Source organism: Balaenoptera borealis (genome assembly GCF_965194805.1).
Source record: "Balaenoptera borealis genome assembly, chromosome: 17".
In the NCBI taxonomy this organism is placed as follows: Eukaryota; Metazoa; Chordata; class Mammalia; order Artiodactyla; family Balaenopteridae; genus Balaenoptera; species Balaenoptera borealis.
In genome coordinates, this window is record NC_138876.1 from 76,778,403 (window position 1) to 76,804,780 (window position 26,378).

The window sequence follows — 26,378 nt, forward strand, 5'->3', positions numbered from 1 at the left end:
GCTATGGGGATTAAAAGAGAGAAATATTGAAAGCATTTTATATGGTAGGTACTTCAAAATCATTAGCCATCTCCTCCCCCACTATCCACAGATAATACAGAAACACTGATACTGTACTATGCCAAAAAAGAAAAATAAATACATTCAAAACACCAAAAAGTTGTATGGATTATTGTCTCAAGATCCAACACGATAAAATCAAATACTTCACATGTCATAAAATGCAAAAACTCATAGACACATTTCCCGCAATGGCAATTATTCAAAGAAAAATGTTAAGATCACTTTATAGAATATTTTAAAATTACTGCAGATGAAAACACTACAAATTGGATCACAGGAGATAAAGGTGGAAGAAATTTTAGAAAATTATTTCTACATAGTATACTATAAGTCCAGTACTTTTCTTTTTTTTTTTAGAAAAAAAGGCTTCCTGGCTATGCTACCTCTCCTTTTATATGTCAATGTGTGTGTGTCATTGGCTAAAGTAAGGGTCTTTAAAATTTAGAAATTTGGGTTGACCACTGAAGGATCACAACATTTTCCAGCAATCTATAGTAGGTGGACACCATTATTTCTGGAAATGTTGATGTTTATAGTAGGATAAAACAATTTAGACAGTAGAAAAATAATAGATGGATGACACATCTAGAAGCTAATTTATAATAATATAAATAAAAATAATATAAAATTTAAATGGCAAATCTAATAATGGAAAAAAGAAAAACCTAAATTAAAATAGGAATGGAAAAGAAAATAAGATTATTTTAAGTGTTATGATGTAATAGTCTCACTTAATTTTAATTACTCAAGCAAATGGCTGAAATTCTATAAATTATTACAAAGTATAAAATTTGACATGAGTTAAGATATCTATATAGGTCCATAAATATAAAAGGATTATGAAACATTTATTAAAAATCAATCTCTAAAATACACCAAATATTGATAGATTTACTAAATAGTTATTTGAACTATCACAGAAAAAAATATTTTTATGTTAGATAATTTATCACAGAACACTCAAAAATAGTGGGAGCCACCTAATTTATTCAATGAGGAAAATATAAATACAAACCTTAAGCTTGCTAAACATATCAAACTGAAGTTATCTATGTAATATCTATTAAAATTGATAAATATATCAAACAGAGAAATATAGAAACAAACATTTTGAATTTTAAAAGGTGAAAGTCAATTTGTTTAAAATCTATTTGGTTACAATAACTAATTCTTTGAAAATGAGTATTTCTAGCAGTTTGATAGGTAACTCTGGTTACCTGGAGAATTTTTGCAAATTATTTTGAGTTTTTATTTTTCCCCTTTAAATGATGGGAGGTTTTAATTTTGTTTTGTATTTTCTTGGTTCAAAATGTATTTCATTTTGTTAACAATCAATATCTTAAAATAATTTTTGTTCTGTGTTGTTTATAATAATTCACAGAAACAATACAGATGACAAATAACAGGAGAATGACTAAGTAAACAATGGTACAATGGAATAAAATATATGTGAGTGGATTTGTATATAATCGTTAATAATGATCTTGGAGAAATTTACCCATTGCTACAGAAAGACAATAGTGAAAACAGACCATATTGTACATATGTTATTCATTCCATCTTTGTAAAAAAAATTTTAAATGTGATTGGATGTGTGTTGGAAGAAAAAGGTCTGGAAAAGTATGGAAGAAAATATTAATAGTGAAAGGCTCTTGGTGGGTTGTATGATGGATGTTCTCTTTTGTCCTTTTTTTGATCATCTCTTTTTATTGGGATTGAGAAAAAAGATTAAAATCTATGAAAAGAAGACATTTAAAACACTATGTAATTCCAAGCTTTAAGACTGTTAAAGCATTTTAAATTCAATTAATTTTAATGACTTATGCTTCTTCCCCTTTAGAAGTGTTTTCAATTATTTGTCAACAATTTCTGTTAAATTCTTATTCTCAACTAAAAGCATACTAAATATTTTAATTATTTTATGCCAAACAAGTGTCATTAAGAAAAAAAAAAACCCTACTGAAATTGATCCAGAGTTGATGACTAACACTAGAGATAAATCCTGCTTAAAATGAGAGTGATGGGGAATACTTATTTTAGGACTAATTTTATTTTATAATCAATTTGTTTCTCACCAAATTGCTTTCACCAAACCCTATGCTATACCATGATCAAGAAAGTTTTATCCTGTGAATATAAAGATGCTGTAACATTAAGAGAGTTATTAGAATAACTATCATAGGCATAAGATAAAACAGAAAATTAGCATTCTGATATTTTTATGACAACTTCAATACATATTCAAACTTTTTTAAATTTTAATAAGAACAAAATCTTTATTTTTTATTTTATTTATGTATTTATTTATTTTTGGCTGCGTTGGGTCTTCGTAGCTGCGTGCGTGTGGGCTTTCTCTAGTTGCGGCAAGCGGGGGCTACTCTTTGTTGTGGTACTTAGGCTTCTCATTTCGGTGGCTTCTCTTGCTGCGGAGCATGGGCTCTGGCACACGGGCTTCAGTAGTTGTGACTCGCGGGCTCTAGAGCACAGGCTCAGTAGTTGTGGCGGGCTTAGTTGCTCCGTGGCATGTGGGATCTTCCTGGACCAGGGCTCGAACCCGTGTCCCCTGCATTGGCAGGCAGATTCTTAACCACTGCACCATCAGGGAAGTCCCAGAATCTTTTTCTTAACAAAGAAAATCTATCTTAAACCAAAAGTTAAGCATTAAAAACTCAAAGCATTTTCACCAAATTTAAAATCAGCAAAAAAAAAAAAAGGTGCTTACTTGTCACAATGCCATACTTCATGAAAAAATTAGAATTCTTAATTTGGGGAAAGAAGAAACAGTAGTATATTCATTATCAGATGACATTAATGTATATCAACAGGAACTATAGGAATCTGTTTAAAAAACAAAATACTAGAGCAGAATGTGGACACTTGGTTAGTCCTTTGGGTTGGGTTATAATATAGTTATAGCTATATTCCAGATAAGAATATAAAAATCAATGGGCTTCCCTGGCGGCGCAGTGGTTGAGAATCTGCCTGCCGATGCAGGGGACGCGGGTTCGAGCCCTGGTCTGGGAGGATCCCACATGCCGCGGAGCAACTGGGCCCGTGGGCCACAACTACTGAGCCTGCGCATCTGGAGCCTGTGCTCCGCAACGAGAGGCCGCGATGGTGGGAGGCCCGCGCACCGCGATGAAGAGTGGTCCCCACTTGCCGCAGCTAGAGAAAGCCCTCGCACAGAAACAAAGACTCAACACAGTCATAAATAAATAAATAAATAAATAAAAAAGAACGTGAATTTCTTTAAAAAAAAAAATCAATATACTCTTCAATTTCTACATACTTGGCTGAAATACACATTGGAATCCAGAAGATCCAACTTGTAGAAGTTTAAACATGTTAGGAATAAATTTCAGAAATACGTGTGTCATTATAAAGCAATCCACAATACATTTAAGGTATATAGTTTCTGCTGAATGGGAAATAATAGTATTTAATGACTGTTCTTAAAACAAATTATAAAGTTAATTAAGCTTTACACAAAATTCTGGAAGGATCCTTATTAAAACAACATTAGAACTTTAGAACATTTCTAAAGTTCATAAGGAAGAGCCCACAGGAAATGATATTTAAGAATTCCTGAAGGAAAAAAGATAAGAGAGGAAACTGGCCCATTACATGAAATACATTTCAAGAACACAATAAATAAAAGCATGATTTTTAAAGATAAAAATACACAAAAAAATTGTATTTGTAAGTCTGCCATTAACTCTGTAACTTGTACCAATTTTTATTCCAAATAGTATACTTTTAAATGATATCTCTAGTTTTGGTATCTTTTCTACATTTATAAATAACATTTATCAATGAGTACTTATTCTACTTAGAAATACTTTACTAGAGTGATCACTGCTTATTGTTTGAAAATGGTGAGAGAGCTTGCAAGACCCCATCATAGTACTTGAGAATGTTTACTAATGGACAAGAATAATCCTGAATATTTTCCAACTATCCAAAACCAATATCTCTTTAACCTGTGAAGCCATAGATGATATCACAAAGGAAAACATTTTGAAAATTTTAAACATTTTGAAGGCATCTGTTTGTAAATGTTTTTACAAAGTCATTGGAAACAATAGCCAAACGAATGGCTAGTCCAAAACGTGATTTTCAGATATTATTCATCATCGATTCTCCTATGTATACTTTTTGTACGGTTGCTTACGCAGAAGAAAGAGAGGCAGGGAGGGAAGGAGGCTGGAGGGAGGTGTAAATGGAAAGTCAACAAAGAGGAATCTAGATGCTACAATCCCAGCAAAAGGAAAGGAACCAAACTAAAGTGATATCCTGAAAACCAAAAGAAAACGAGGACATATAAATTGTTAAATATCGCATGAAGGAAGGAAGGAAGATCGTTTAAGAGGAATGAGAACAAGAATGGAGGTATTACTCTATCTAGAAAACTCGGGACTTTTAAGTTCTCTATGAACCCGGTAGGAATCTTAACCTCACTTGAAACTGAAGATGTTGAAATGATCAGGTTGGGACTTCAGACAATTTTTGCACTTTGCTACTGGACTCGTTAATTAAGCTTAATTTACATACGTCCTCTAAATACTCAAATTCTTATTTTAATTATCAATTAATTTGGCTGTTCACAAATATATAAAGTCATGAAAATGTAGAGTTAGGCAGAAATATATAGATCACCTACTCAAACTTTTAAATACTACAGACAAGAATGCTAAACCTCTTATCATTATTTAGACAAAAGACCCTATTTCAATCACTTCAATGCCTTTTGTCTTTATTTGCAATCTTGTGAGTGATATTTTGAAATTCTATTTTTAAAAGATTTGTGAAAATTACCTGGAGGTGATACTATCTATTTTAATGAGCTTCAGATTATTCTCAATAGTATTGCAACAAAGTATCAAGTAGCTCTGAGGTAGTCAAATATGTTATAAAAGTAAAGAGCATCCACACTTTTCCTTTCTAATCAATTTAGCTTATCCCAAACCACCTAATATTTCACCAAAATTATGATTTTTTGCTGCTTTCTTGATTTATGCAGAAAAACAACCTTGGAACGCTGATTTTCTCTATTCATATAGTTTCTTTTTCTTTGATTTCTACTCTTATTATTATTCCCTTCCTTCTACTTACTTTAAGTTTAACATGGTCTTTTTCTAGGCTCTTTAGGTGGAAGCCTGTATAACTTACTTGTAGACTTCCTTCCTTTCTTATATAAGCCTTTAAAGCTGTAAATTTCCCACTAAACATTGCTTTAACAGCACTCTACAAGTTAGAATGTTTTGTGGTTTCATTTTCACTTAGTCAAAATATTTTCTGAACTCTCATATAATTTCTGCTTTGACCCATAGGTTATTTAGAATTGTATTGTTCAATTTGTAAATTCTAATTAGATAATTGATCTAGTATTCATTAGATACACCAATATACAGATTTATCAATATTCATTATTACTATTATATTTCATGATTTTATATCTATGTTTTGGATGTGCATTTTTGAACACATGGAAACATATTTAATAATCAATATTTGAACTATATGTCCACTTTGTAGAAATTGGACAATAATTTAACATTTATCATTATAATTTTTAAAAAATTTTAATAGGAATATTTTAATTCTATTTTAATAACATTTACATTATAATTAAGTGGATTTCACATTTTATTTTAGTACATTGATACTTTACAAAATAGGCTGAGGTGTTCCTTTGTTAAAATCTAATGTTGGTAACCTGTTTCCAATTAAAAACATACATCGTAATGTGTGTGTGTGTGTATTTAATGGATTCTCAATAATAGATTTCCCTAATATATTTTCCTTATCTTTGCTGCCTGTTAATTTGTCTGTCATTCTAGCAGTTGACTAAACAGATAAAAAAGTGGCAAAATATAAAAGGAAAAATAGAAATAGTGTTTCTAAAAATATTAATGATAAAGTGGTATAGTATTATTTTAAAAGATCATCATATGTGATATAGTAATATTTTATATTAATAAAGTTGCTCTTGGTTCATATGATGATTCTACATGTTTGTTGTAGCATAATTTCCACAGGATTTGCCACCCCAAATAAATTGAGAATTACTGATGAATCTGGTGTTAATTCCCTACATCAAAAATAGGGCTTCTGATTTAATGGCATTCTAATGAGAAAAATATGATCTTTTTATAACAATTCAGTTTATGATAAGATTTACAGAAGTATATGGTGCAGAAAGATAGGAAATGTTACTATATGTTAATGATTTACCTTTCTTTTTTATTTAACAGAAGGTGAAAATTTATTAAGTTTAGGGAAATAAAAACAATATGACATTTTAAAAATTCTTCCTAATACAAATTTGACCCTCTGTTGAAATATTTCAATTATGCGAAGTAACTCAAAGCCTACCGGTAATGAAATATCACTGCTAAAAAAGGAAAGTGTATGTTTACTCTTGCTGAAAACAAAAGTTGAAGATGAAATGTGGATGACAGACAGGAAAGAGATAAATAGCCACACTTGGTTATCCCTTTCTACCTGAGACTTTAAGCTTACGAAGGAAAGGCATTCCTTGGGGTAAACTCGATCATTTTGCAGGAAAGGTTGGCTTCAGAAAAGGAACAAAGGAGGGAAGATTTCTATTCTCAGAATGGTATGGTAGGAAAAAGTAGGAGATTCTGCAAGAGACTATAAGATAGTTAACAGGAAATGTATAAAATTATTAATAATTATTTTGGGCTCATTATCCATTTGGCACATCACTGTTTGCTCATTTTCCAGGAATGTGAATTTGTCACCCCAAGATAAAAGTGCACTTCTCTTGGAAAAGTAGCATGCCCTATTCTATGAGCTAGACATGTAGCAGGACTTCAAATACTAGTTTAATTCATTTTCTCAGCCTGCTGTTCTTTTCATTAAAGTTATTTACTCTTGAATTTTGATCTTCTAGGGACCCATTTTTCCCTCATCTATTACCTATGGGGGAAAATGATCAAGAGAACTTGAACGGACGTTATGACTCAGACCCTTAAGAGAAAAGCTTAGTGAAAAGGTTGGAACTTTGTGCTCCAGCAGAAATATGTTTGTTTCTTTTCACCTTTCAGGGGTTGCACATGGGAGAAGTAATGGCAGCAACTAGATTGCTTGCCCTGACAACAGTGAATCGGGACTCACCCAATTGTTGTTGTTCAGAGCAGGAGCTATACCTCTATAATATAGCCTTTTGAATGACCCTTAAGAGCAAGGACAGAGCTGACTACATTTTCAGAGAAGATTAAAAATGAAATCTATTATCGATAAGAGCAGTCAGTACCACGTAGATTCCCTGTTTCATCAAATGGTTAATAGTTGAGGTTTATTACAGATAGAATTAAAACCACCTGCTTCTCCACCTTCTACCATCGTACTACTAATAATAATAACACTGAATTTGCTATTTTAAAAGTGGGAACTTTTAAAAGCTTCGTTTTGTTGAGAATAAACAGTTCCTATAGTGCATATCTTTAAAACATAACTCTTAAAACTATTTCTTTCTTAAATCCTGCTTGATTAATCTCAGCCTACTCTGAAAACATTCTTTTTCCACTGTATTTCTCCTGTATTCCTTGGGATCTGTTGCTATCAATTGACACTTTTTAATACAATGCCACTAATGTAATTAAGTCTCTTTCACATAAGTGTACTGGATATCCATTTATTTATTTATATAAAAGCTACTTCTTGAGCCTCTCTTGTGTGCCAGGCACTCTTCAAGGTGCTGGCGATAGAACTTTGATCAACCACATACAGGATACTCCTTCTTATGGAGTTCGAATGAGTAAATGGCTAAACCAATAAACAAAATAGATATATTGATATTCTAATAAGGACTAGGAAAATAATAAAAGATGGTGGTATTATAGATAGTGACTAGGAAGCCAACTTAGATTCAATAGACAGAAAATTAATCTTCCAATAAAGATCTGATTGAGATGCAGAGGTTAACTATGAGAAGATTTCAGGAGAAAGTGCAAGTATAAATGCCCCAAATTGGGAATGGACTTGGCCAAATCCAGGAACAGAATTAAGGTTCGTTCACAGTGTGTGGCAGGGATGAGCTCATGTAAGAATTAAAGGCAGTGATAAAGAGGTTGGATTTTTTTTTCTAAATTCAGTGACAAACAGAAGAGCAATGTAACCTGATGGACTTTTCTAGAAGATCATCTGGCTTCTTTTTTTCTTTTTTTAATTGGAGTATAGTTGATTTACAATGTTATGTTAGTTTCAGGTGTACAGCAAAGCAAACCTCAATAGACCTCAGATTGTGTAAAAACAAGAATGAAAACTAGGAGAAATGTAAGGAAGTTATTGAATTAAGCTAGTAGATCCTGGTGAAGCTTTGGACTGAAGTAGTGACACTAGTGATAAAGGCGGACAGGTATGGGACATATTTTAGAGGTAGAGATGAAATTCTGGGTAATACGTTAGATGTGAGGTGTGTGAGTGAAAAAGCAGAAGGGGGGATGACTCCCAAGGTTTTGGCGTGAGCACCTACATGGATGGTGGCACCATTGAATTAGACACAGAAGACTTGGGATGGAAAAGTTTGGATGGGAACTATTGAGTCAGTAGTTGGATACATATATATGGAAATTACAGACATCCACACAGGTATATACTGAATCCTTTAAAAATGGAAACCATATTTTTTTCACTTTCCTTTGTAGTAATTGTATGACAAGGAGAAGTGCATGATACAAGCTAAAGGAAACTAGGAAACTCTGATAATGGTCTTCAAAATTTTGTCATTAACATCCTTGAAATCCAATACCGATTTCCTTAGTTCTGTAAAGTGGGGGGAAAAAATCTCTAGTCACCAGGCAGTAGCTGGGTCTTTTGGTGTTTGGATTCCAAGTATCGTGCACAGTTCTTGGAACAACTTCTTCACTGAATAAATGATCTGATTTAGCATGACACTACCTAGAGATATCTCCACCACCCTACTCCCTTACCCTCATTTCTGCTTCGTCCAACTCTCCTACACAGGAGCCAGGGTCTTTCCCTAATCTGGGAGGGTGAGTAACCCCTGTACTGTGTCAACACCCAAATTTAGCTGTGAACCCTGACGCCTCCCACCTTCAGAGAACAAGCAGACGCGGTCAGTGTTGCCCGCCTGAATGTAGGAATTGCCAGCCTGGCTTGTACATTATTCAGTCTCTATTCCAGGAGGTGCCCCAGGCCATTTAAGTAACCACCAACAGACCAAGAGTGGCCCAGAGAAGCCTGGATTAAAGTAAATTCCCTACATACGAACAAGCTCCGTTCCGAGAGCACATTCGTAAGTCTAATTTGTTTGTAAGCCCAACAAAGTTAGCCTAGGTACCCAACTAACACCATCGACTATATAGTACTGTACTGTAATAGGTTTATAATACTTTTCACACAAATAATACATTAAAAAACAAACACAAAAAATAAAGAAAACATTTTAAATCTTACAGTACAGTACCTTGAAAGGTACAGTAGGACAGTACAACCGCTGGAATCCAGTGGCTGGCATCGAGTGAACAGGCAAGAAGAGTTACTGACTGGAGGAGGGAGAGGAGGTGGGAGATGGTAGGAGATGAAGGGCAAGCTTCAATGTCACTCACACTTGACATTGATGGAACACACGTTCCCATCTTTGAAAGTTCGCAACTTGAAGGTTCATATGTAGGGGACTTACTGTAGTAGGAAGTAAGCTTTTTGGGCTTGTTGTGTGAAATCTTCTTCACAAATATCAAGCATTTGTACATGTAACCTAAAATGACCTAGTATTCATCTTGAACCAAATATCATCTACAGTTCAGAGACTAAGAAAAAAATCTTTAAAAATTATATCTTTCTAAAAAAAATTATATCTTTCTAATCTCTGCAGAAGATACCAAATTTGCCATGTACCTCTCATGTTCAATAATTAAAAAAAAAACAAAAAAAAAACCTTAGTACTTGTAAATGAAACTTTTCTTGCTAAAAACCGTTTTGTGAAAAATAAATCAAATGCTAGAAAACTATTCACCGCCAATATCTTTGGCTTCCAGGAGTTGCTGTTGTATGTATTCAAGGGCCACAAAGAATTAGAATGGAAGGTAATAGAAGAAAGGGTGCAGTGATTATGCTTACTGTTTTAATAAGCTTAATATCCACAAGAAACTGAAAAAGAAGTAAAAAGAATTTCAAGTAATGAAAAATACTGAAGCCAAAATTAGAAACTAATAGCATGTTACACAGAGTTATGTTAAAGAAACTAATAGCATGTTAACACAGAGTTGAGAGAATTAGTGAATTGGATTACAGTCTTAAAAAGTAGCCAGAATGCAACAGAGAGAAAAGGGAGAGAGAAAGAAGGAAAACAGGTAAAGAAACCAAGAACACCTATCGAGGAAGCCTAAATTACTTCTTTTTTACTTATTTCAGAAGAGTTTTAGAACTAACAACAACAACAACAACAACAACAAAAAGAGAGTACGGAGAGTTCCTATATACCCCACACTCAGTTTCTCCTATTATTAACATCTTATAATAATATGGCACATTTATCATCATTAACGAACCAGTATTGGTATGTTGCTATTAACTAATGTCAGTATAGTGTTTCCTAACTTTTTTCTAATGTCCTGTTTCATTTCCAGGATCTCATCCAGGACACCACATTACATTTAGTTGTCATGTCTCCTTGGGCTTCTCTTGGCTGTGAGAGCTTCTCAGACTATTCTTCATGGTCAACATGACTTATCACTGTTGATGGTGACCTTGACTCCCAGCTTGAGGATGTGTTTTTCAGGTTATCTATTTTGCATTTTCATCTATGATCTATTTTGAGTTACATTTGTAAAGAGTGTCAAGTCTATATCTAGATTCATTTAGGGTTTTTGGGGGGGGGGTTGTTTGTTTAACATCTTTATTGGAGTATAATTGCTCTCCATTGTTGTGTTAATTTCTGCTGTATAACAAAGTAAATGAGCTATACGTATACATATATCCCCATATCCCCTCCTTCTTGCGTCTCCCTCCCACCCTCCCTATCCCACCCCTCTAGGTGGTCACAAAACACCGAGCTGATCTCCCTGTGCTATGTGGCTGCTTCCCACTAGCTATCTATTTTACCTTTGGTAGTGTATATATATCAAGATTCTTTTGTTTTTGCAAATGGGCATTCAATTGTTCCAACATCATTTGTTAAAAAAAAAAAACCACTATCTTTTCTCCATTGTATTGGGTTTGTTCCTTTGTCAAAGATCCATTGACTATATTTCTGTGGGTCTATTTCTGGGCTTTTTATTTTGTTCCCGTGATTTACGTGCCTATTGTTTTGCCAGTAGAACCCTGTCTTGATTGCTGTAGCTTGATAGTCTTAAAATCAGGTAGAGTGAGTCCTCCCATTTGTTTATTCTTGAGGATTGTATTGGATATTCTTGGTCTTCAGCATTTTCATAAAAATTTTATGTCAATACCTGCAAAGTAACTTGTTGGAATTCTGACTGAGATTACATTGAACCTATATATCAATTCGGAAAGAACTGACATTTTAACAATATTGAATCTTCCCATGATGAACATGGAATGCCTTTTATATAACATACTTTTAATATAAGTTCCTCAAAGAGAAGACACAAGGTGGGGTCGGGGGAGCAGGCAAGATGAAACAAGAGAAGACAAGAGAAGGGAAGAGACGGAAAGTTTAAGGTAATATTTTAAGGTGTATGGAATGAGACTTTTCCATAATTGATGGAAAAACATCAACCTATAGATTCTTATACTAAACAAACCTGAGCTAAATTTTCTTTAAAAAAAAAAGAAAATTAATCTTAGATGCATACTAGTGAAGTTACCAAGCACCAAAGACTGTGTAAATTTTTTAAAGCCAGATAATACTTTTTTTTAAACTTATTTATTTTATTTATTCATTTTTGGCTGTTTTGGGTCTTCATTGCTGCACACGGGCTCTCTCCAGTTGTGGCGAGCGGGGCTACTCTTTGTTGCGGTGTGCGGGCTCCTCATTGCTGTGGCCTCTCCTGCTGCGGAGCATAGGCTCTAGTATGGGCTCTAGTACTGAAGCATGGGCTTCAGTAGTTGCAGCACGTGGGTTCAGTAGTTGTGGCTCGCGGGCTCTAGAGCACAGGCTCAGTAGCTGTGGCGCACGGGCTGAGCTGCTCCACGGCATGTGGGATCCTCCTGGATCAGGGCTTGAACCTGGGTCTCCTGCATTGGCAGGCAGACTCTCAACCACTGTGCCACCAGGGTAGAGCCCCAGATAATACTTTTTAATTACAATGAAAGTAATGACAGCTAAACTGATGGGTGATATTTCAAAGAGCATCAATAAAAACCGCAAGTGAGTGGAACCAAATCTTCAGTGGAATGAAAGAATTCTAGATGCCCAGTGAAAATATTTTTAAAGACTATACGTGAAATAAAGGCATTTTCTGATGGAATAAACTGAGACTGTCACTTGAAGAGCCTCAGTAAGGAAAATTCTAAAAGATGTACTGCAGACAGTGGAAGGTGATACCATATAGAAAGATTAAAGTCCAAGAAAGAGTGAACAGCAAAACTTGGTAAATATGTGAATAAATTAGGAAAAAGATAGTACTTAGTGTGCCTTTATACTAGATGTAATAAAATACTAAATGTCAAATAAATCTCACAAAGACCTGCAAGACATATACAGAGAAAACTATAACACCTTCTTGAAAGCCATAAATGGAGGAAGAGAATTCTTATAATTGGGGGAGGGAACAGAGGGACCCTGGGGAGGCAGTCAAAGTTCTATTTCTTGAAGTAAATAGTAGTAACATGAGTAGTCTTTTCATAATTATTCATTAAACTATATATTTTTTATTTGTTTTTTCTATTTTATGTCTATTTTACAATTAATAAGAGAAAGACTAAAAAGAAACTGACTGGTCTTCACTTTTAAATTAAAATAGTTTCCTCTTTTTCTGCATATTTTATAAAGAAAGAAGAATCTTTAAAAAGAAAAAAGTTGACTCTACTTCTGTAGTGAACTTTTAAATGAAAACCTCCAAAGCAAACAATGAACTTCCTCTCTTTGTACCTTCAAATCTGTTTTCCTTCTTATATTCCTTTCCCCCATGTGAACCTTGCCTGTTCTAACTTTCCCTTCTTGGCTCCCATTTCCTTGCTCTGTAGGATCTCATTCTTTAGGGTTCTCATAACATAACATAACATAACACCTTTCCTTTTTTCCTTTTTCTGATCATCTGTAGCATATAATTCACAATGTCCACTTGCATTTCCTCACCATCTGGCCACTCAGTAAGCCTCCAGAATCTGGTGTCTGCTATCACCAACCAACTGTGAAACTGAACTGAAAGTTCACAATTCTTCTGAAAGCCACGGTCAATAATTTTATTCGGCATCCTAGACCCTTGAGTTTTTGGCTGGATTAACTTGGTTTTATTGTATTTGAAAAACAAAAATCAAAGCTTGAAATGCAAGCACAGACTGATATAATCAAGATAAAGAATAAGGGAAATGGAAGCAAAGATACTGTGGCACCAGAGGACAAATGAGTAATAATGTGTGTGAATTAAACGCAAATAAGATTTAAAGTGAAACCAAAATATGGAAGGAAAAGATATAACAAAACACTCATGAAACTAGAGAGGGCCTGAGAAAAGGTTGGAGGGGAAGAAGAGGGGAACTCAATATTAAGGAGCATATGTCAAGGGCAGAGTTCTGGACTTAGCCCTTCCCATATTTTGCCTCATATAATTCTCACTATAACCTGTGGTACAGGTATTATTATTCCCATTATATATAAAATAGAACTGAGGGTCAGAGAAATTAAATATCTTTCCCAAGATGGAAATGGAAAAGCATGATGATCACCAAGCCCATAATCTTAGTGTCAGTGGTTCTCTATACATAAGGAAGGACAGAACAGGAGAAAGCCAAGAGAGAGCAGAGGCAGCTATACAGCTTCAAATTTTCTATCTTTGCTTCACCTAGAACACCTAGCACAGTACCTTTCACATAGTAAGCATCCAATGATCTATGAATAAAATTTACCCAAGGTCACATAGATCAAAAACATATTATTCATTGTTTATTCAATCATTACTTAGTAAACATTTATTAAATACCCATATGTGCCAGACTGTAGACATTTTAAAGGATTTTATTTCATGTGAAATGTGACTTACTTTAGATAAGATGGAGAGCATGGAGATCCTTCCATAAATCTAAAAGTTAGACTGTGATTAAGATGAACTTGTTTAGGATTATTACAAATCAGATAAGACAAAGATACCTAGAGGCATCAGAGAAGGGCGATTCGGTTTACCAGTTGTCTTAAAGATGAAAATTTGATCAAGAGTGACATATAAATCATGACTCATTGAAAAGTAAAATATAGATTTGAGGAGCAAGAGAGTTATTTACCATTTAGGATTATATTTGCACCTCTACTGTATTCCATTTATAGGAAAATCAGAAGTATTAAAAACAGAGCCCTTTTCCACCCAGTCTATTGCTTTCTAAATTACATGAGTTATTATGTAAAATGGACTTAATCTTTTATCATCCATTTGAGATATTACCATTCATTTGAGACCACAGGAGTTATTACATACCTAAAGTGACATTTTTATCTTCAATAAATTCTAATTCAGTTCATATATTATCTAGAGAAACACAATTTTAGTGTGCTTAATCAAAATGCTTTATGGATTCTTCATTCCATACCAGTAATAGTATGATGCTTTAACAAAAAAATAGTAATAAGTATTCATTTGAATAACCATAAGGAGGCTTTTCTCCTCGGTCCCTTTAGGGAGAACCTGTCAATGGCCAAGCTTGTTTGGCAATTCCTGCTCCTCAAAGGTGCCATGATAATTTAACGATTTCATTATTTTCTTAATTTTCCATTTTCTTAGGATTTATCTATAGGTGCCATTTGGTAACTTCACTTTAAATAACTCCTATATAACTTATAATCTTATAACTCATAAACACACTTTTATTGTCACTCCTATAAAAAATATACTTTTGTAACCCAACATTCATTTGGCTTTAACATAACTGACCAATTGATGATTAATTACAGTTGGTGTGTTATTTTAAGCCACTAACTGTTGAAAAGCAGAGGGTACACCTTTCCACAGTTATAACGCCATTTGCACAATGGCATATTCTGAACATTTTGTGAAATACCATATTTGATTTGTATATAAGCCTTTATATGCAGTTTTGGTGCATAAGATTTATTTCCATCTTAAGGCATACTTTTGGTTTAAATTCAGAGATTTTTAAAATTTTACATGCCCTTTTTGTAATAATAGTCCTTCATCCAAGATTTATAACCTTCCCGATATCATCAACTGTGAGTTTAATGAACTTACATTACTGTGTAAATTTTTAAATTTAATTTTCTATCTCATCTTTCAATATCTTCACTTCCATGACCATACAACGACTAAAAGGTTTTTGTCTCTAAACTAACATACCTCTTTGATCAAATTTTTAAAGATTCATTTCAAGGCAGACCTTAATCTATAGTTGTATGCTTATATTACTCTTAAAATTCTCCACAAACACACACACACAAACAATAGTTTATCTAAATATCCTCAAAATTTGTTTTACTACTTCTACATTCTTTTCCTGAAAACAGTCTTTATTCTGTAAATGGAAACCACATATTAACTCTTCTCTAGCCCCAAGAGAGAAGGTGATGATCAGCCATTCTCTTCTTAAGCAATTCAAATCCTTTACGTCACCTTTGAAGCATCTCTTAACCGGTATCAGTGATTACAGGACTGAACTTGTAAAAATAAAATTCCTTATTTTTCTCATTCCTTTTAGTTTTTTTTCCATTTAAACCGAATAAGGTTAATGTTTATGTAAGTACACAAACATAGTCCTAGTTTTGTTGCTTTATCACATAAATGGCATATATCCATTTTCAACTCTGAATCTCTTTTTGACTATTAATATCTTTTAGGGATACAAATTAAACTTCAAAATGAGCCAGCCTTAAATAATTTAGTCATACCTTAAGGCAATTCTTTCTAGAGTTTTCACAGAGGACTTCAGGCTATACAGATGGAATATTTTCTTTTAAAACATGTTTTGAATGTCCCTGTCCAGAGCCAGAAGCTTAAATTTTGACAAATACTAGTTCTTAAGTAAAGTAATTTCAGTGTTCATGTCTAGCCACTTTCCTTCAATTTTTTAATACTTTCAGGATGTCTGGGCCCAATAATCTTTTAAATTTTAAATACAGGTTTTAGCTACTCTCCATTTCATTAATCACTCATTTGAAGTATTTTAACAAGTAAGGAAATAAATCAGCATGAAGTGGAATAAGCTAAAATCTTGCTACAGAATTAATAGAAACCTGGATGCAATTTGGGGAAAATCTGCACAGACCCAAATTTGTTAATTATAGGAGAAACTGGAACATAGAAAAAAGCACATTGGTAAAGGAAAAGAAGAAATGTGAAAACAAAATGTGTTTTTATTTCTCTTTATAGCATTTTATAAAACTAATTGGACTAAAATGTGATATTTTAGTATAGCAAATACTATATCCCATTTACCTCATACAGAAAAGTTATTTATAAATAGTATATGGTGTATTTACCTACATGTAGCTAGAATGTAAGCCATCTATTCATTGTGAGTTTGACCACAATTACTGGATTCGTCTTCCACCATTTGCATTTCCGTCGTTCCGTGACCTTGAGAGAAATGGAAAAGAAAAAATTGTTTATAAAACCCATTTCAATCTTGAGGAGTACAGTTTTTAGGATTAATGTCTTTTCCTTCCTTACATAACAAGACTATCATAAATTCTATTCTCATAAATTAAAGAGGTTGGAGATGAAATTCACATTTTTATATTAATGAGAAATCATAGTAGAATGTTAACTAAATTATCTCCAAATCTGTGTCTGATTTGAAGTGATGGTTTATAAGCTAAATAAATTTTTCTGGGTCAATTACTCCAGTGCTCAATAAAAGTAAAATTCTCAATAAAAGTAAAATGACAAAAGTTGAAATGAAGGAATGAGAAAAAGCAAGAAACTCTCTGTATGATTCGCTGCCTACTTGGGGATTTCTGAAAGAACAAATTTATGGTGTTAATGTAATGAGCTAGTCTGAGATCTCTTCCAAGAACATCAGCTTGTCTAATTAGGGTTTTGAACAATTTGCCAACAGTAAATAAGTTACAGGAAATGTTTCTAGTTTCTATGAGTAATATATTTTCCTTTCATTCCATATCATGAAATTTGGCCTTTTCTCAAATTCCTTACTTATTCTTGAATATTTTTGACAGGTGATTACTCTTCTATTGATGACAGCATCATCTTTTTATTTCAAAATAAATTGCCTATTGACTGGCACCTTCTAAGGAACTACCTCCTTTAAAATAGCTGTGGGTTCAGCATAGATTTTTCTATCTGGCTTTCTAGTAGCCAGGAAAGTCTAATCATGTGGGCCATCTTAATGACTCAACTTTTCATAAACCCAAAAAAACTGTGTTTGCTTTAATGGTTAACAGTTAATCAAAAACGCAACAGAAAATGAGTGAATATTATGTAACACACCTTATTTAACTCAGCTCAGAGCATTCTTACAGTTCAGTTATATACCATATAGTTTCAATATGCTTCCCAAATGGCCAAGAAGCAGTAAACATATGGTGAACTACAAACTCAAATTTGTCACTTTATTTTGATATGAGGGATATGAAATAAAATTATGATGGAAACGAGCATTTGTGCATATTCACGCTGAGTAGCAGTAGTAAAGATTTGATGTTTATGGTCCTACTTTTGTTGCATAGGGTCATTTTAGTCTGCTTGCATTTGAAAAACAGAAGCCTTTCAATTTATCTTACTCATAATTGATAGGTGGCATTGAGTTAAATACTACGCAGAGGATCTCCTGGTCCTTTATTTACAGATAATAAACAAAATCTATGTGAGGTAAGCCTCCCCCGCCATTTTAACCAAGGGGGTTGATGGTAATTAAATATACTTTAACATCAGTTCTAACCAAGCTCTCTACTCCTAAAGGACCTGTGTGGTCCTTTTGCTTTTCCCTTTATTTTTTCCCAGTTTTATTGAGGTATAATTGACATATAGCATTGTATTAAATTGTACAACGTAATGATTTGATGTTTGTATATATTGTGAAATGATCACCACAGTAAGTTTAGCCAACATCCATCACCTCACATGGTTAAAAAATTTTTTCTTGTGGTAACAAGTTTTAAGATCTACTTTCTTAACAACTTTCAAATATACAATACAGTATTGGTAACTATAGTCACCTTGCTGTACATTACATCCCAGAACTTACTCATCTTATAGCTGGAGGTTGTACCTCTGACCACCTTCACCCATTTAACCCATCACCCCATACCCACCCCACCCTGGCAACCACCAGTCTGTGCTCTGTTCCTATGATTTTGGTTTTCTTTTTTTTGGATTTCGCATATAAGTGATATCATACAGCGTTTGCCTTTCTCTGTCTGACTTATTTTACTTAGCATAATGCCCTCAAGGTTTATCCATGTTGTTCAAATGACAGGTTTTCCACTTTTTTTGTGGCCATGATATATATATATACACACACACACATATATCAATATATATGTATATATATATATATCACATGTTCTTTATGCATTCATTCATTTATGAACACTTAGGTTGTTGCCATGTCCTGGTTATTGTAAATAATGCTGCAATGAACATGGGGTGCAGATATCTCTTTGAGACTATGGTTTCACTTCCTTCAGATATATGCCCAGAAGTAGAATTGCTGGATCATATAGTAGTTCTATTTTTAATTTTTCCAGGAACCTCCATACTGTTTTCCACAGTGGCTGCACCAATTTACGTTCCCATCAATAGTGCACAAGGATTCCCTTTTCTCCACCTCCCTTTGTGAGGTAATTTTAATTTTAACTTCATGAGGTGATAAAAATGTGGTGGCATAAATCTTTTTTAAGTAACAGTTAAACCACACCACAGGCTTTTTTCACCTGCCATATCACACAGCAGATGTAGGTGAAGGAAAGGAAAAGAAAGTGGGTGAAATAAAGGGTAAGCTTCTCAGACTGTTGGTACTAATGAAGAGAGCAAGAAAGCCAGCCAGAGTATGCTCCTGGATGCCCAGCTTAGCTCTCCCCAGCTCTAAAGACAAGTTGAAAATCTTCATTAATATTTTAATGCAATGTATTTGGAGAGAAACTCAATGTCAGGGCTCTGTAGATTGAATGGGTGAATGGTGATCTAAATACAGTTACACTTGAGTAATGGCTTGACAGTTGATCATTGTCGTATGAGGAAAGGATGCTTCCAGTGGAGAAGGCTTGCCCACCATATCTTGTTTTGTTTTTTCAGCAACAGGGAAGACAAAGGTAAAGGGCAAGTAATAACCCTCTCTCACCTTCTCACTTTTCCTCTCTCACCTGTTTACCTGTTTTCTTTGAATTAGGCATCTTACAATAAATAGAGGTGAACAATGTGATTATTTATGGGAAGAAAGCCAACAGAAGAGGTTGATGTTCTGGAATGTAAAGCTCAGTTTTCTAAACATCTTCCCTGAAGGCTCCATCGTCTTCTCAGCATGGTTAAATGATGCAAGTCAGGGAGCTCATAGCTTTACCCCCTCCCGTCGTGGTCTCACCCTCACCCCCTTGCCCTGTTAATAGTTCCCCTGAAATCCTATCACTTTGCTGGAGGATTGATGTAAGTCTCCAGCAATTAACATAATTACAAGCCTGATTATCTTCTAATTGCATTATGAGTATTTGGTTATTCACTACACAAATTAGAGAAAATTAAAGGGCATCAAGATCCCGCCGTGTGGGCATCAAGCTTTCTAAAACAGTTATGAGCATTTGAATGCAAAGCAATAACCCAAAGGTGAAGACCGTGTTATGTTCCTGTTGGCTCACAGTTGCTGCATTTCATTTTGAAGAAAGATATTTTCTTCTTTTTTTCTTTCTTTTTCCTCTTTTTCTTTCTTTTTTCTTTTCTCTTGTTTTTTTTTTTTTTCTTTCTTTTCTTTTCTTTTTTGATTAATGGCACACAAAATTCTCTCTGAATGGTTTATAATTTCCCTCCAAAATATCAGAAGCATAAAATGAGCAGCAATAACTCCATGCTGGTCTATGTTGGTTCATGTAATAAGATCTGTGATTAAAAACAGCTAAATAAGTGACAGTTTAAGTTAAATAAGTGACAGTCTGATAGCACTCAAGTCAGACATTTAAGTTGTAACTAAAATCATCAGTAGTTTGTTAGTAATCATTGTCATCACCATGATCATTCCGGGAACATTCTCTGTAGTGAAGAAAATAAGGCATCAAACTGCAGCGTGTGGTCTTTATATGTTGGATATCAGACTTCAGAGATTAAATTCCTCATTAAATGGAAGGCAAGAGCTATCTCAGATTCAACAAATTTGGGTGGAACAAGTGAAGTCAGCTCTTCTTTACTATTTCACTGTGTTATAATCTCCTGCTTTAATTTTTGCTGAACACACCCCTTCTAGTATCACAACCAGATCTGATAACTCACATCAAAACAAACAAACAAACAAAAACACTGTTAAAGTAGTTAAAGGAGGAGGTCGTTAGACTGGGGTGGCTCTAATGCCCTGGCAGCCTAGGGAAGCAAACTGAAAACTAAGCCAGAGTCAATTCCTGTAAATGCCTCGAGGCTGAGAAATCATAACCTAAGAACAACCAATCACCAACATCCAACTAGGCTTTCCCAGAAAAGGTGACCAAGCTATAGCCAATCAAATTGTTGCCTTGTTTTTCTTCTGTGTCTACTCTGTAAAAGCCTTTTCCCGACTCCTGTTGGCAGAGGTCCCTAACCACTGTCATTCTGGTGCTGCCTAATCCAAATCTATGCTAGGTATCTCCAAAACCTAAGGTACCTCAGTTTACCTTTTAACAACACAAAACACACTTTTCCCTGGTTCCTGTTTGCACATTTCAGACCAGCTGGCATTTTCAAAGACAACTTCATCAAATGCTAACAGAGAACAAAATGAAAATAATTAGAGAAAAAACAAACATGAAAATAGCCCAGTTTCCCAAATATAGGTACCCAAGTCTACAGGAATTCCCCAAGCACTGTTGTTTAGGGTCTTCTTCGCCCATGCCTCCTTGCCGACACTTACAAGGTATGTGTTGCACTATTTCCTGTCTCACAAACACATTATTTTGGATATCTCCATGTTTTCCAAGTCAGGAACTGCACTCAAGTTTCCCAGCCCCTCTAAGGCTCTATCAGTGAGAAAGGCACGCTATTTCCAGGGCCATTTGGCAGGACTGCGTAATTAATACAATGGCCTCCAACCATGAATGCAAGAAAGCCCTGTTTGCTACCTTCCCTGGTTCTAATGGGGTACGATTGATCCTAGGAGGTCAGGGATAGGACTGCCAAAATATTTGTCCATAAGTAGCTTTTATTCAGGAATCTCTAGCCTTTTTCTAATACCCAGCCTGGAAGAGTGGCACTAGAAATGTGCTAGAGAGAATTTTTGCTGATAGCAGGATCCTTGCTGACAGCTGCAATCTCCTTGCCAACTCATAACAATGGCTTGATTGGAAAAAATCAAACATTGGTAATTCTAAATCTGCTTTTGACAAGGCTGTAGCCCAAATAAAACTTTTTTTTTTTTCTGGCTAAATAAGACATCTTATCTGCTTCATAAATTATTCCTCACATAGTAACATCCCTCTACTCTGAACTCCCATCCCACTTTGCTCACCCATTCACTTGACACTCATCCATTCACTCAATCAAGATTTATTTAGTGAGCGCCTATGAGCACCTATTATGTGTTTGACACAGGGCAAAGCCAGATGAAAGCCTGCCCTCCTGGGGCATACAGTCAAGTAAGAGACACTTACAGAGCTGTAGGTATGAAGGTAGTAGAAGCAGACAAGGTGCTATAGGAGCTCATAGGAAGGGAAAGATAGGAAAGATTTTAATTTTAGTAAGAAAGAGCAAGCCAGACAAAGCTGGGTAGGAAGTGGGGAAAGGGCAACAGAGGAAACACAAGTGCACCAATCTAAGAAAGACAAGGGAACAGCATGTGCAAAGACCACAAGACAAATGCCTACAGTGTGGGTAGGAAATAAAAATAACTTGCTATGGCTGCTGGCAAATAAGGTGTGAAAGAAGAAGTGCTTTATAACTTATATGACATTTGGTTCATCAAAAGTGTCATTGCTCATTTAATGTCTCTCCTGGACAAGCTCCACAAGTGTCAGCACAGTATCTGTCGTGTTCACTGTTAAATCGTCTCACTAGCACCATGTGGTACATTCTAGGTGCTCAGTAAATACTGGTATGATGAGACTGAATTGAGATGAGGTTGCGGACCGACTAGGAAGCAGAGCATGAGGTGAATTACAAGCCATGTTAAGGGATTTGAACACTCTCCTGACCACAATGGAAGGTTATCTAAAGGATTTAAACATGAGAAGAGCATGATCCCATTTGAATTGGAAATGCAGGTCATTTATTCATTTGATAAATAGTGATTGAGTTTCAGGCAATGTGATGGTGTCTGGAAATACAGTGGGACACCAGATAGAGCCTCGGCCCTTGCAGACTTGGTTTAGAGTCTACAGAGGGCATAAAGGAGATAAAGGCCATGAAGAAAGAATCAATGTCTGCTCAGATCTTGCAGCAAAGGAACCCGAACTAGATTGCTGGGTCAAGAAAGGTTTTCCTGAGGAAATGACACTAGAGGTGAGACAGGCCATGCCAGAAGGACTCCTGGGCAGTGTGTACGTGAGGAGGGGAGTGTATCTTCTAGACTCAGGACGTGTGACTGCAAGGAACTTGGAACATGGGAGGAAGAGAAGGAAGGCTGGCAGCATGGGAGCACAGACAGCAGGGAGAGCAGGAGAGAACACAGGAAAGGAGGAAGTGGGGTCAGATTATTCACAGCCTTGGAGCCACGATAAGGATTCTATTCTTTAACCTCAGAGCAACAGGGCAACGTAATCAGAATTTTTCAAAATATCGGGTACTGCAGTGTGGAAAACAGGATTCAGTTAGAGGAACAGGACTATGAGAGTTTCCAGGCAAATTGGGATTATATTCTGGATTAGAATAGCGGCCATGCTGATAGAAGACACGTGGATAGATTCAAGAGATATTTGGCAGGGAGACACCTGCAAAATGTGGTAATGGATAGACATTGAGAAGATAAATAAGGGAATAAGAAGAGACAAAAGGGACTCCTGGGTTCAAGCTTGTGGGTAGCTGGAAAAAGGGAAGATGAGAAGCACAAGATTCAGTTTCCTATATGTTGATCTTGGGAAGCTTTGAGATATAGACATTCGAGCAGAAATATTTAGAAAGTGGTAGGATAGATTAGTCCAGATCATATCGCAGAAGTCTAGATTAGAGTTAAAATTTTAAAATAATTGGGCTACAGATCCTGAACTAAAGAGAAGGGTACGGCTGTGATTCCCTTGAGAGAGAGAATAAGGTGAGAACAGAAGGAAGGAACTCCGAAATTCAGTGGTTCAGTGGAGGAAGGTGCACATGCAGAGGGGAAAAGGGAAAATGCCCAGAAGAATGGCAGATGGATGAGTGGAGGAGGTTTTGAGGATGGATTAGGGGACGCCTTGGCAGGGAAAGTCAGGCCTCAGTTCTGCAAACCAAGTGAGAAACAAGAGTGACTTGAACTGAGGTAATATCTGTGGGAATAGAGAAAAGTGGATGGCTGCCAGAGAGTCTTAGTTAATAGGATCGGCAAAGCCTGGAGACGGCATGGATGCAGGAGATGAGGGAAAGACAAGAGTTAATAAGATCCAAAATCTGTGGTTTGTGCCACTAGGTAAATTCATAGAGATAGAAAAGAGGAAGAGGAGGAGTTTTCTTGGGGTGAGGAAAGGAGGCAAAAATCTGAGTTTACTTTAGAAATTAGCAAGAAGAGTGGTGCTGGAAAACTTGTCAAGAATAGTTTCAGTGAGGGGGTAGGAATATTAGTCTAATTAAAGAGGATTAACATTTTAACTTATGTTACAGTTATTTGAACACATTCCCTTACTGTTCCTACTAGATTTGAAGTCATACAAAGCGGGAAATGTAGGGCAAGATGGTGGAATGGAAAGAGGAAAAAAGATAACATGAGCTAGTAACTCACAGGCAAGGGGAAATAATTAATAATTTAAATGAAATTTAACTAATAACAAAGAGATGCAAGTTGAACTAATGACATACCTATTTCTGGCAGAAAATTAAAACAAAGGCAAAGCCTTTAAACCTTGTTCACTTGTACCCTACACTACAGTTGATACTTCCAACTGCACTTTTACTTAATGCCATAGTACAGAATAAAGATGTTCACACCATTAATATGTATAATATAAACTATAAAATGTTCACAATATCAATGTGTATAATAAAAATTATAAAGTATGAATTAGATGCCACCTAGATGCCTAGAAATAGTAAAATGCACATCTTCTATAATACGATGCAGTCACTTGAAATAACAAATAGAAAATTATTTGCAGGTTTAAATCTAGTTATTATCTAAAGTGAAGCCAAATAAAAGCAAAATGAGAAATGACTTTCATTCTATGGTTTCAGAAATTATTATGGGCAAGACTGAGTCTTTGTTCAACTTTGGGCCCCCTGGGTAGGCCTAACGTCCTGTCTACTAGTGAGAAGCAAGACTCGTCAAATAAGCAGATTTCTACAGTTTCTCCAATACCAGTTGCCAACGTTTACCATTCCAGGTTTTCTCTCAGACAGCCAGGCTGACAGAAGAGGAGAGAGCATAGATGTGAAACCCCACTCTTTAGTTTTTATTTTATTTATTTTTATTTTTATTTTTTGGGCTGCACCATACGGCCTGTGGGATCTTAGTTCCCCGACCAGGGATCAAACTCAAGTCCACAGCAGTGAAAACCCGAGTCTTAACCTCTGGACTGCCAGGGAATTCTGGACCCCGTGCATTAGAATCCACAGTGAGTCCCCTCAAAATCAGGGGAGATTTGCTGTCCTCAGAAGCTTTCTTATACCCTTACCTCCAAGTGCATCCGTCATGAGCTCATATTCCCCTGCGGTACCAATTCCTCTCAAGCTCCCACTGGCTCTCTCCAGGGCAGAACTAGACAGAGGACTGCTCCTCTCTTTCCTATTTGCTTCTTTTGTAAGCTAGAGGTTTGTGAAGGGAGCATTAACAAGGGAAACGCCATCAACACCAGGCATCCAAAATTCAATCTTTCAAAAGACTTTAGCTTTACCTGGTTATTTTAACAACTGTGTTCTTACTAGATCTGTTCCCATGTTCTGCTACTTGATAAGGTCTTGCTGACCACTGCACCTTTTCCCAAACTGAGTAGTAACACATTTTATTTCTTGTATCTAACTTTGATAACTTTTTCTACTTCGGTAAATAAGTCATTTCTCTGAATACCACCTCTGAACCAATAGTGATTACTCTTCATATATGAGCAGTCTGAAAGGTAAACATTTTTTTAATTAAAGCTATTTTATTAAGATAATTGGGTACAAGGAAATTGTTTTCATTTGAAACTTCTATTTTGCTTTAATTTTATTATTGTGCAAAAATATAAATTTTTTTCAATCAACAGAAACTTCTTGAGTGGGAGTTTCAGATCTTCCTGGTTGACTGCCCAGGGCTGTGAGCAACAAATTTTAAAAAGAGGTATAAATACCTGAAACTGGCAAGCCACCTCACAAACGATGCAGATTATCATTAAAAAATCTCCAGATTTGTAAGAACACTTGGCACGGGAGCTTGGGCAATCTGGATTCCAGATTACTGTTTATGAAACAAACTAATTATTTTATTAATAGCTGGATTTATGCAGCCCAAAATACTATAGTTTCATACACCATTTTATGCATTTATTATAAAATGAAACATAATTTCTGGGAAGATAAAAGTAACAAATTTTTCCATTGTAGCTGAAATGATTAAGCCAAGATACCAAAGATGGAAAGCAAAAGAGACTTCATTTATTAATTTTCCAGGGGAAGTGGTTTTATTTTATAATGCTCGGTGGAAGATTTACCATGAGGTTACCATTAGGCTAACTTTCTTTTTTAATAGACTATATTTTTTTAGACCAGTTTTAGGTTCATAACAAAACTGAGCAGAAGATAAAAAGATTTTTCAAATACCCCTGTCACCAAACACACAGCCTTCCCACCATCTATGTCCAGCACCTGACGAGGATGTTTGTTACAATCAATGAACCTCTACTGACACGTCATTATCAGCCAAAGTCCACAGTTTACTTTAGGGTTCACTCTTGGTGCTGTACGTGCTATGGG

General features: G+C 35.3%; 1 long non-coding RNA gene across 1 annotated transcript in view; it reads right to left on the reverse strand.

Annotated features, from left to right (window-relative positions):
* LOC309615288 overlaps positions 1–26,378 on the reverse strand; it is a 185,028-nt gene that overhangs the window by 91,566 nt on the left and 67,084 nt on the right. Inside the window, exon 2 of the long non-coding RNA XR_014236702.1 lies at positions 16,658–16,754. This is a non-coding gene — a long non-coding RNA (uncharacterized lncRNA). The remainder of the gene's footprint in view (positions 1–16,657; positions 16,755–26,378) is intronic.